The sequence below is a fragment of the Dasypus novemcinctus genome, chromosome 2, assembly GCF_030445035.2.
Source record: "Dasypus novemcinctus isolate mDasNov1 chromosome 2, mDasNov1.1.hap2, whole genome shotgun sequence".
Lineage (NCBI taxonomy): Eukaryota > Metazoa > Chordata > Mammalia > Cingulata > Dasypodidae > Dasypus > Dasypus novemcinctus.
In genome coordinates this window covers 56697794-56707763 of record NC_080674.1, presented here as the reverse complement: position 1 = coordinate 56707763, position 9970 = coordinate 56697794, and the positions used below count along the sequence as shown (strand labels likewise).

General features: G+C 40.6%; 1 pseudogene; it reads right to left on the bottom strand.

Moving 5' to 3' along the window:
• Positions 1–2102: 2102 nt before the first annotated feature.
• LOC101443059 (tyrosine-protein phosphatase non-receptor type 11-like) lies at positions 2103–3896 on the bottom strand (annotated as a pseudogene).
• Positions 3897–9970: the final 6074 nt, after the last annotated feature.

Sequence of the window (9970 nt, the reverse complement as noted above, 5' to 3'; positions counted from 1 at the left end):
TGCCAGACAGAGAGAAGCACATCTCACATCCTTCTCTGCCCAGTAACGGTCTCCCCCTGGCACAGAGCCAACGAAATGCTCTCCGGGTCTTGCTCTCACTTCCCTCCTTGACGGAAACACTCAGAGCAGAGGGCTTGGCCTACCCACGCCAAGCAGTCACACTCGGAACACACCCAAGACCTGCCCGTCGGGTCAGCCTGCGGGGCCTCTTCGGGTCCCTTGTCCTAGGCCTGGACAAGGCCTCGTAGGTCTAGACTCTTCTCAGGGAGCCCCCAGGGAGTTCAGGGAGGAGAGTCAGGACCTCTTTGTGGGGGTGAGGAGCTTGTGACCTGAGGGCACAAGTGGGGACTGCAATCCACACCATCTCCTGTCATCCAGAGGGGCCAAGTCATCCCAGGCAGGCCCTTATTCTATTATAAACAAAGCCCAAAGGGCCAGTTAACAGCTCTGCTTCTTCCACTTCTCCCAGAAACTGCATGTCAACCCCGTTCTCCACTGCATCTCTGGACCTAGAAGCACCAGGGGGCATCAAGAAGCCTCACATTCACCTCACACTGCAGAGGCAACAGCAGTGAGGTAGTTCTACTTTCATATGTTCTGTCCCCTAATACATCCATCCTTAGGAGGCCAGTTTTCACAAAAGAAGATTGAAGAAATATAGTCAGAACCGCAGAACTGGTTCAGGAAGCTTCTTCAAAGCCCTCCGTTTGTCAGTCTGACTTCCAGCTTACACCAGATTAAGCATCTTGAGCTTCCCAATATCACTAGCAGCTTCTACTTCTGCTAACAATAGTTGTTTTCCCATGGCATTGGTTGTAGTTGTCTGTCCCACTGGTGGCCCCCAATAATCCATGCCTCCCAACACTCATGTCTTGTGGAGTCCCCTTCTTCAACCTGGGCTGGACCTGTGACTTGCTTCCATCAGTAGAGTGCAGGAAAAATGTGACAATACTGGGCCTAAGTCTTAAAAAGGACTGACCACTTCTGCTTTTGTGCTCTTGGGAGCTCTGAGCTGCCACATAAGAGGTCCACTACCTGGCCGGAGAGGCCACTTGGAGAGACCACATGGAGAAGGAAATACTCTGAGGACCACATGCAGAGAGAGACAAGCCTCGCCATCCCAGTGTCTCAGTCAACCTGCCATCCCCATGAGTGACCTCCAGCAAAACTTGAAGAAGAAAAGCTCAGTGGGGAGTAGCCCAGACTGAAGAGGAGTGAGACCAAAAAGAGATGTTGTTTTAGGCCACTAAGTTTTAGGGTAGTTTGCCAGCAAGAGTTGATAATCAAAGCACTGATCATCCGTAGATGCATGCCTCTTTTCAGACCTGACAATTACTCCAATACAAAGAAAATGTGACAGACATTTTCCCACCACAACCTTCTCAGTCAAAAGACAGAATGGTAATTGATCATCTGCTAAGAAAAAATGTCTAATCCTAATTCATAAGTTTCCATGATTTTTTTCCCCATGATTTTTTACAATGGCAACTTCTGATAGTCTGGGGCACTGGTTTAAATATAATTTAGCTTAAAAAAGAGAAAGAGAGCCCTTCAAAATGTATTATCACCACTGGATAAGTGATGGTAAATGAAATTGTTCCCACTTCTATAGATGTTACTTAATTTTCTCAAATCATTTCTCCTCTTGCAAGTGCCATATCATCCCCTACAAAGAGAAGAAGAATTTAATTTGTTACAGTCATACAAAGAAAAATAAATGCTGGGAACTAGCATCATCTGCAAAATATAGAGAACAATTTAACTGTTTCCTCAACTTAAAACAAAATTCTATAAAATATAACTCTACATTGTAGAGGTGATTCTTCTTATCTGCGAAAACAAGTAACAAGGAAATCAGGTATTGTTGAGCTAGTATACAGTGGTCTTTAAATGGTTTCAAATGTCACTTATCAAAAGGTAATCAACCACAACTCAACCTTCTAAATTCAAATTCTTTCCTCATGTACACTTTCTTGCATCTTTTCTTGATCTTTTGGGGTAAGGGTGAAAGTCCCTATGTAATTCTGTGCTGAGGTTTTGGTGAGTCTTCTCATCTGAAAATTTTCTGCTGCTGTATCAGCCCCCAGGTTTTCAATGAATATCTAGACTCTTCTCTCATTTCTGCACAGGATGATGTTGGGGTAAAAGGCAGCAGACGACTCTTGAGCTCTACTTGTCTGGTCTGCTAAGGAATACTTAATATTTGTATATTCGTACCCTTTCCTCTTGTTTTTCTGCTCTTCTTCCGTCCTGCACTGGAGTGTTTCAATACAATGCTTGATGATCATATAGATAAGACCAGTGCTGTGCCTCTGTTTGGGCCAGCCCTGAACTCTGAGATCACACCAACTGATGGTTTGAGGCATGCTGCAGTTGGCAGCTTTTCCTCTGAAGATGTCAATAAGGATATCAATCACAATGGATGCTCCTGTCTGGCCAGTTCCAGAGTTCCAGCACTGCAGAGGAACTGTCAGTTCTGCATCCACAATGCTCTCCTGCTCATGGTGTACTTCCTCCAGGAAGTCCAACACAGCCCCGGGGTCACCAGGCACTCTGTGGCCTAGCCAGGTACAAAAATGGTACTGCCAGACTGATGTTTCCATATTCCCTTGTCCGACCTTTCAAAGTTTAAGTTCTCTTGACGTGCAGTTCTTTTACAGCATATGCATCAGGTCAGTATTTTACACATTTACTCTTTCTTCTATTTCTTTTGTTGTCATGAAAATCACTCCTGATTTCTGGAATACCATCCACCAGAAGTCATTCATTGTGCTTTGCAGGTAAGTCTTGTGTGGCAATGTAAATCTTTTGGGGTTTTGAATTGTTTCACTTTCAAATTCATGTATTATAATAACTGCATTGATATAATCTGAAACAGGCTTGCTGGGATTCGCATTGTGAAGGACATGATCAAAAGGCTGGATGTTTTATATCTATTTTTGTTTCTATTTTCTTACCTCTGACCCTCTTTTTGGCTATAGAAAAGTTTGCACTCCTATTGTTGCAGTGTCTCAAATTCTTCCCAAAAGACTTGTTTGACTTTATCCATGGTCTCAGCTAATTTGCTGAGTTCTCAAATCCAGCTTTCTGTGTCATCAGCACTGACACCAGCTGTGTTGAAAAACTGCTTGAGCTGTAGCGCCCTGCCCAGTGTTTCCACCATGGGACCCTTCTTGAAGTGCTCCAAGAGATCCATCAAGGAATCAAACCTTTCTCCTCCACAACATCGTACTTCAGTTCCTGAGGGCGAGTCATGACCTGGGTCATTTTAGATTTGCCATCATTGCCCTCCCTCTGTCATCCTCAATGCAGGCAGAGAGAATAAAATTTCCCGGGTGGCTCTGGCTCTCTCATACAAGAAAGCTACCATGCTTCCTTTCTCAATTAATAATTTCTCTGACCCACACTTCAGAGGTAGGGTCTCCGCAGCTGAGAGGCTATTTGAGCGCAACAACGTCTCCATTCTTCTCTTCTAACTGCCTCTGATATTCCAGTAACACTGGACAAACAACCTAAGTGGCAAACTTCCTCCACACAGGTCCTGGGAATCACCAGTGCTCTCAATCTCGATGTGTGTGACAGCTCCATTTCTTCTTACGAAGAGTATGAAGTCTCCGGGGTTTATTTTACTAAGCCTTGCCAAAAACCTGCCATCAACTCCTCGACAACATATTTTTTTTTGCCTCCACACCTGTGATATTTCGGTGAAACCATCTCCATTATGTCATGTTTCTCCCTCCCTGCGGGACGAACCCACTCCTTGCTCAGGCTCCGCGGGACCTGGTCACATCGGGGTGGCCCGAGGGGGCCCGCTCGGGACTGGACGGGGGACAGAGCCAGCCCGCCTTGAGCAGAGCCCGGACGAAGCCGGGGGATCCCTGAGGCAGTGCAGCCATCTCCCCACCCCCCCAGCCCAGCGAGCTCCTCCTCCCTCACGATTTTAATTTATCAGAACACTGAAGTCTTAAAAAAATATAAAAGTCAGGATTACAATTTGGAAATAGATATACAAATTGAGAAAGAAATTGAAATCCATCTGGAAATCGAGAATATTTGGTCTAAATCTTGATCTAACGTATAATAGTCCGTTATGGATTTTTTCCCCCTGAATCGTTTGCAAGACCCTTGCTTAAGGGCTACAATGTGCCTGTTGTTTTCAACTCATTGGAAAAGAAGTTCTGATCTTTTCCTTTTAAAGTATTCTGTTTCCAAATGCTGATCTTTTTGGGGGGAGCGGGGGAGGGAGGAAAGAAAGAAAAAAAGCATATCCTGGTGTCTTGAATTAGAGGCTGTATTTTCCTCCAGTTAATGGCACATTATTTGCTTTTTATATGTGTAAATGAAAAATGAGTCCCTGGGGGAAAGATAGTATTGAAGAGCAAATAAATTCCACGGACAAGATCCACAGAATTAAAAAAAATGATCAGAAACTCATGCTTTCAGCTAATAATAGTAAACGTTTTGTTGAAGCATAAGAACACTGAATTGAAGTACGCAAATGGGGAAACAAATGCATTTCCATAATTCACTTTGAATTAAAGCAATTTGGTTTCTATGTTCTGTTGTTCTGATTTTGAAAAAGAAAAGGATTCTATGGAGAAGGCCGAGTTCTTTTCTTATGGAATTCATAAAGCCTGAATGTTAGTTTTTTCCCCCACGCACCCTGCTCTGGGCATCACAAATCACTTTTGTATTTCTGGTAAAATATCTCCAGAGACTTATTAGCTACAGGTAGGCTAATTAACACAGCCGAGGAATGTGGCAACTTTGCTGGGTCCTTGAGCCCCTTCCTCTGGAGCAGGACCCATACTTCTTTGGGTGTCCCCAATGCCATTAAGTAGTCATCAGAGATGCAAGTACTTTAGATGCAGGCCAATAGGCAAAGCCAGACAAAGAATATTGAATTGGACACTGATCCTGAAGCTTCAAAGATTAGAATATCTACTGCGAATCAGGAAATGGTGTCATTTATATAGACTTTTGAAGGAGATAGAGGAAAACCTAAGGGAAATGAAGTTTTGTGGCATGACTTCATTGGAGGTAGGGGTTGGATGAAATGACCCATCTAATCTTATAGTTAAAAGTTGACTGTTTTAGTGTCTTATTTTTACTGCTTTGGTGTCATGAAAATTTAACCTTATCACCCTAGACCCAAAGGTTTAGTATCTATAAGAAACATGTACATATAAGTCCTCAGTTCCATAACGTTAAAATTATATATGACATATAATGTTAAAATGAGTTTCCTTTGGGAAACTACAAATGGCAACTGCAGAACACTATTCCTGCCTGGATAGTTTTAGAAAAGCAGAATGTCATTATTTCAGAAAAGCACAAAAAAGTATGGTATCTCCATTGATGAAATAGACAGTCAGACCATTGTTCGATTTCATAATTGATGGAACAAGGACACCCATAGGGGTTGGCATAATTTGGGGACAGTCCCTAAGCTGTAGCCCTAAATTTGAGAAGGCAATCTTATCAAATTTAAGCTGACACAGAGCAGCGAGATTGATGACTAAGCCTTATCAAGTCAGGGGAGGGAAGGGAGAGGGGTGCAAAACTTGCAAATTATATAAAGACATTTAAAAAGCCATCTTCACAAGTCCCTGTTGAGAGTGATTTGCTTGACATCATTGATTTGAAATGAACCTGGGGCTTTTGTATTGGGTTGATGACAAGCCTAATATGCATCAAAAACATGATGTAGCTGAGTTAATATAAGAATAAAGCTCTACTGGAGGGGCAAGATTCCCACTTGCTTTGCATTTTTTAAACCACATCTGAAATATGGTTTTCCTGATTACCACATTTTATGATTCACAAACTGAGTATGCTTTTAAAAAGTGATCAGAATGTCACTATATAATATATAAGGAACAGTTAAAAGCAGCAGAAGAGAAAAAGCTTTAATTTGGCATGGGCGTTGTCTTCAAATATCTGAAGGGACACCATGTTGCAGAGAGAATGTTAGAGTCCATCTGGGAGTGCTATGTGCTTTATAAAAGCAAGATATTAACAAGAACACATTCTTTGTATTTCCTTTACTAGTGTACCAGAATTTTTAAAATAACTACAATTAATTAAGTTGACATTTGTCATTGATTGGCATTTAATTAATTTTCTCTTTTGTAGGGTGGTATTATGCATTAAGAAACAATGTATATATTTATATTTTCTTGTATTGTAGTTTCATAATCCTTTGAAAAGCTCATAGACCCCAGGCACGGTACCCTTGGTGACAAGCGGGTAGGAGGGCACTTGATAAGTATTTATTGAATCAACTAAAATGTACTGATTTATAAAATAAAATCCCCAAATTTCTGGTTTATTTCTCTGCTGAGAGCTTGAGAGGGAGCATTAAAAGGAGGGTGGGAGGGGAGGAGGGGAGGGGCAGCAGCTGGCCTTGAATTTCTGGTGGATCCCGCTTGCCAAGAAAAGATACATCCTAATTTTGTTTTTAATTGCAGGTGTGATTGTCCGAGGGCTGTGCCAGGGACATTACCATGTTAATAGCAGGAAGTATCCTGCGATCACAGGAGCAAATTCCCATTTAGTTTGGGAGTTGAGTCACAGCTTTTCTAAAAAGGGAGAATTCTAAATATACTGAAAGGGGGAGCTAGTTGCTGGATATTGGGAAGGGTGTCTTTTTGCAGGTCTTTTTAAAAAAAGGCAACAGATTAAGCAGTGGATCAAAATATAAATGAAAGATTTGCCCACCAAGTTAAAAAGCAAAAAAGAACTGAACTAAAATAAAAATAGCTCCAACCCAGAGATCAAGAGGACTGTTTTGTACAAGAAAAGAATGGAAGTGGTCCGCTTACACTCAGCCAAGCCACTAGCTTCAAGTGCATCATTGTACCAATGGCGGAGCGTCTGAAAGGCTTCATTATTAAGAAGTTAATGCTTGACAGCGGCCGACTCCACCACAGCAAAATTGTCCGCCTCCGAAAGACTGCCTCCTATGAGTTCTGGGTTAATTACTCAAATCCTTAAATTATCCTTTAGGGAACAAAATGAAGCATACAGAATCAAAAGCAGATCTGTAGCTGAGATTATGAAAAGGGAGTGGGTTCCTTTCCATTTTAAAAAATGATTATTTCTATTGTAGGAACCACAAGAGGGAAAAGAAAAAGAAAAAAAAAAAAAACATGCCTGTGGACCAAGCAGCCAATAAATGGCTGGCAGCTTTACAGCCCAAGGGGAAATCCAAATGTGCTCATATAAATACCTACAAGGCAGTTTTGTTTAAATTTCCAAAGTAAGTCACCCCAAAATCAAATTACTTGAAAAGAATGGGGGTGCTGTGCTGAAATGGAGACACGTCACGTCTTCCTGCTCAAGAACATTTTCCTTAGGCACCATTTTCTAAAGCAACTGAATATGGAAAATCAACCCACCCACTATCTATTGAAAATAAAATAACTACTTAAGAACTATTATTCACTCCATATATGCACATATCTATTTCCAAACCCTACCTCCCATTTTAGGAAGTAAATCTATTTTCTTTTTTTTAAGGAGGTACTTGGGATTTAACCCAGGACCTCGTATACATAAGAATCAGGCACTCAACCACTAAGCTACACCTACTTTCCAATGAGGGTTGTATTTTCCCTTTGTTTGTTTTTAGGAGGTACTGGGGCTCAAACCCTGGACCTTGTACATGGGAACAAGAGCTCAACCATTTGAGCTACATCTACTCCCCAAATCTATTTTTTAAAAACATATTTGGCTTCAGAATCATGACCACCAACAAAACCTTTAGTTTTGTTGTCTTTTTTTTAAATTATTATTTTCTTTATTTTTAAAGAAGCTTTAGATTATATATTGGTTATATGGAAAATATAGGGGATTCCTATATGCCCCACCCCTTCCCCCTCCCACACTTTCTCCCATTAACAACATCTTTCATTAGTGTGGTACATCTGTCAAAATTGATGAGCACATATTGAAGCATTGCTACTATGATCTGTATTTTACATTATATTTTACGCTTTGCACCCTTTAATTGTTTTTTCTTTTTTCCTTCTTTTGTCTTCATCAACCGTGGCATCTGAGGCTCCAAAAACTTTCCATGAGAAGTGTTTATCAAGCAGAGATCCCTGCACATATTCTTTGAGAGAAGGAGCCCATGAATTACAAGATGACTTTTAAATTTTAAATTTTGTGTTTTCATTCTGATGATGATTTAATTCGCAGGTGCATAACAAATTCATGGAAAAGACCTTGGTTGCTAAAGTCAGTGTTTGTCAAACAAAGGTCAATGGGTTTATTCTCAGGTGTAAGAGATGTTTCACAAGTTTGATAAACTCAACTACAAAGATGTTAATAACTGTTTCACAACCAGTTGACCCTCAGTTTCACCAATACACAGCTGCTCATCCTGAAGTAGTTTCATCAGGTTAATTGGTTATGGACTTTAGGTGTTACCTAAAAATTCTTCTTAAAATTAGACTAAGAGGTGTCTTTTCAGCCCTAGGTTGAATAAACTACAGATAAAATAGTAGTATGATGCCTGGCACAGAATGTTAATGTTAATACCATATTTGGTTTTATTATTGTACCCAATCTGCTTGGATGTCTTTATCTCCCAATCTTATCTTCACCCCTCCAAAACATAAGGCTACAGACATGGGTCCCTATATTTATAATAGTTGACAGAACTGGTAGCGTCTGTAAAAGTGCACAGGGTTTTACCAGAGGCTAATGTCAATATTGATCTCCTATAAAATTTCTCCAAGCCAGTTGGAGGCAACTGTTAATTAATACACTAACTCACTGTCTGATTCTTAAATCATGGTGAACCAGGAAAGCTGCCTACCCCCTTCTCATGATAATCTGTGGACATTTGAGTTGCTGTCATCCCAGGTCTTGGCAATAGTTCTTTGACACAACTGAAATATCTCCCCACCATTGCCTCTTGAATTCTTCTGTTGGCCCAACCTCAGGGACTGACCTGTTTGAAAAGCAGCATTGCCTCTAAATGACACAAAGGAAGTGCACAGTATGCTGAGAAAAGCTATTGTAAATACCTACTTCGAGTTTGTGGGGTAGGTATTTACAATAGTTCTGCCCTAGAAGTCCTAGTTAGGTTGGGATACACTTTAATATGGGTGGATTAGAGATCCCAGTCACATTTTCTGGCAGCCTGGGTTTCAAAAGATTCCTCCTGGTGCATGCAAAACTGAAAACTCCTGAGAATAACAACAACCATGCTCTTGTTTTGGGAATGGATGATTGGCAACAGTGCTATTTACCAATGGACAGGCAGAGAACATCTGATAGCAGAAAGGATGGAATGAATTTTACTTTTACTTATTCTTTGCAAATAATATTGAAGGCCTTCATCATCCTTCTCCCTTGTTCTAAACTAACCTCTAATTTGATTCTGAGACTGGATAACATAATCCCTCTTCATTGTCAAGATAAATTAGATGCAAACCAAGAAGTAAAAATCTTATAATTCAGTCAGTGAAAAATGAGGGGAAATATTGTTCTTTTGCTTGATAAGCTTTTGCACAATCTAGGTGAATTAACTGAAAATCCTCCAAAGACCTGCTTAATTCTCACTGCTTCCGTATTATTTTTCCTCATTTGCTCTTGACTGAAGAAGGCAGTAAGTTCAGTGAGGGAGCTCAGAGAAACTAACCGGAGAAGGGAGACTAGAAAGGACGCAGAACTATGAGTGTTTTCTTATTTTCATAAATATTATAAATAAAATAACCCATAGGAAGTGGGGGAGGAGGGATTTCATATAAATAAAATTAGCCTTTATAGAGAAGAAACCCTTACAGACTAAGAAATAAGTTTCATTTAGTTATGTAAATTTATAGATTAACTATCAGGCTTCCATGCAATATATTTTAATTAATCACAGCCTTGCTTTCAGAGCCAATGATTAGAGTCTCAAGACCTGGATTCCAGGTCAGGCTTAGCTACTAATTTGCTTGATTACCTTAGTCAAGTC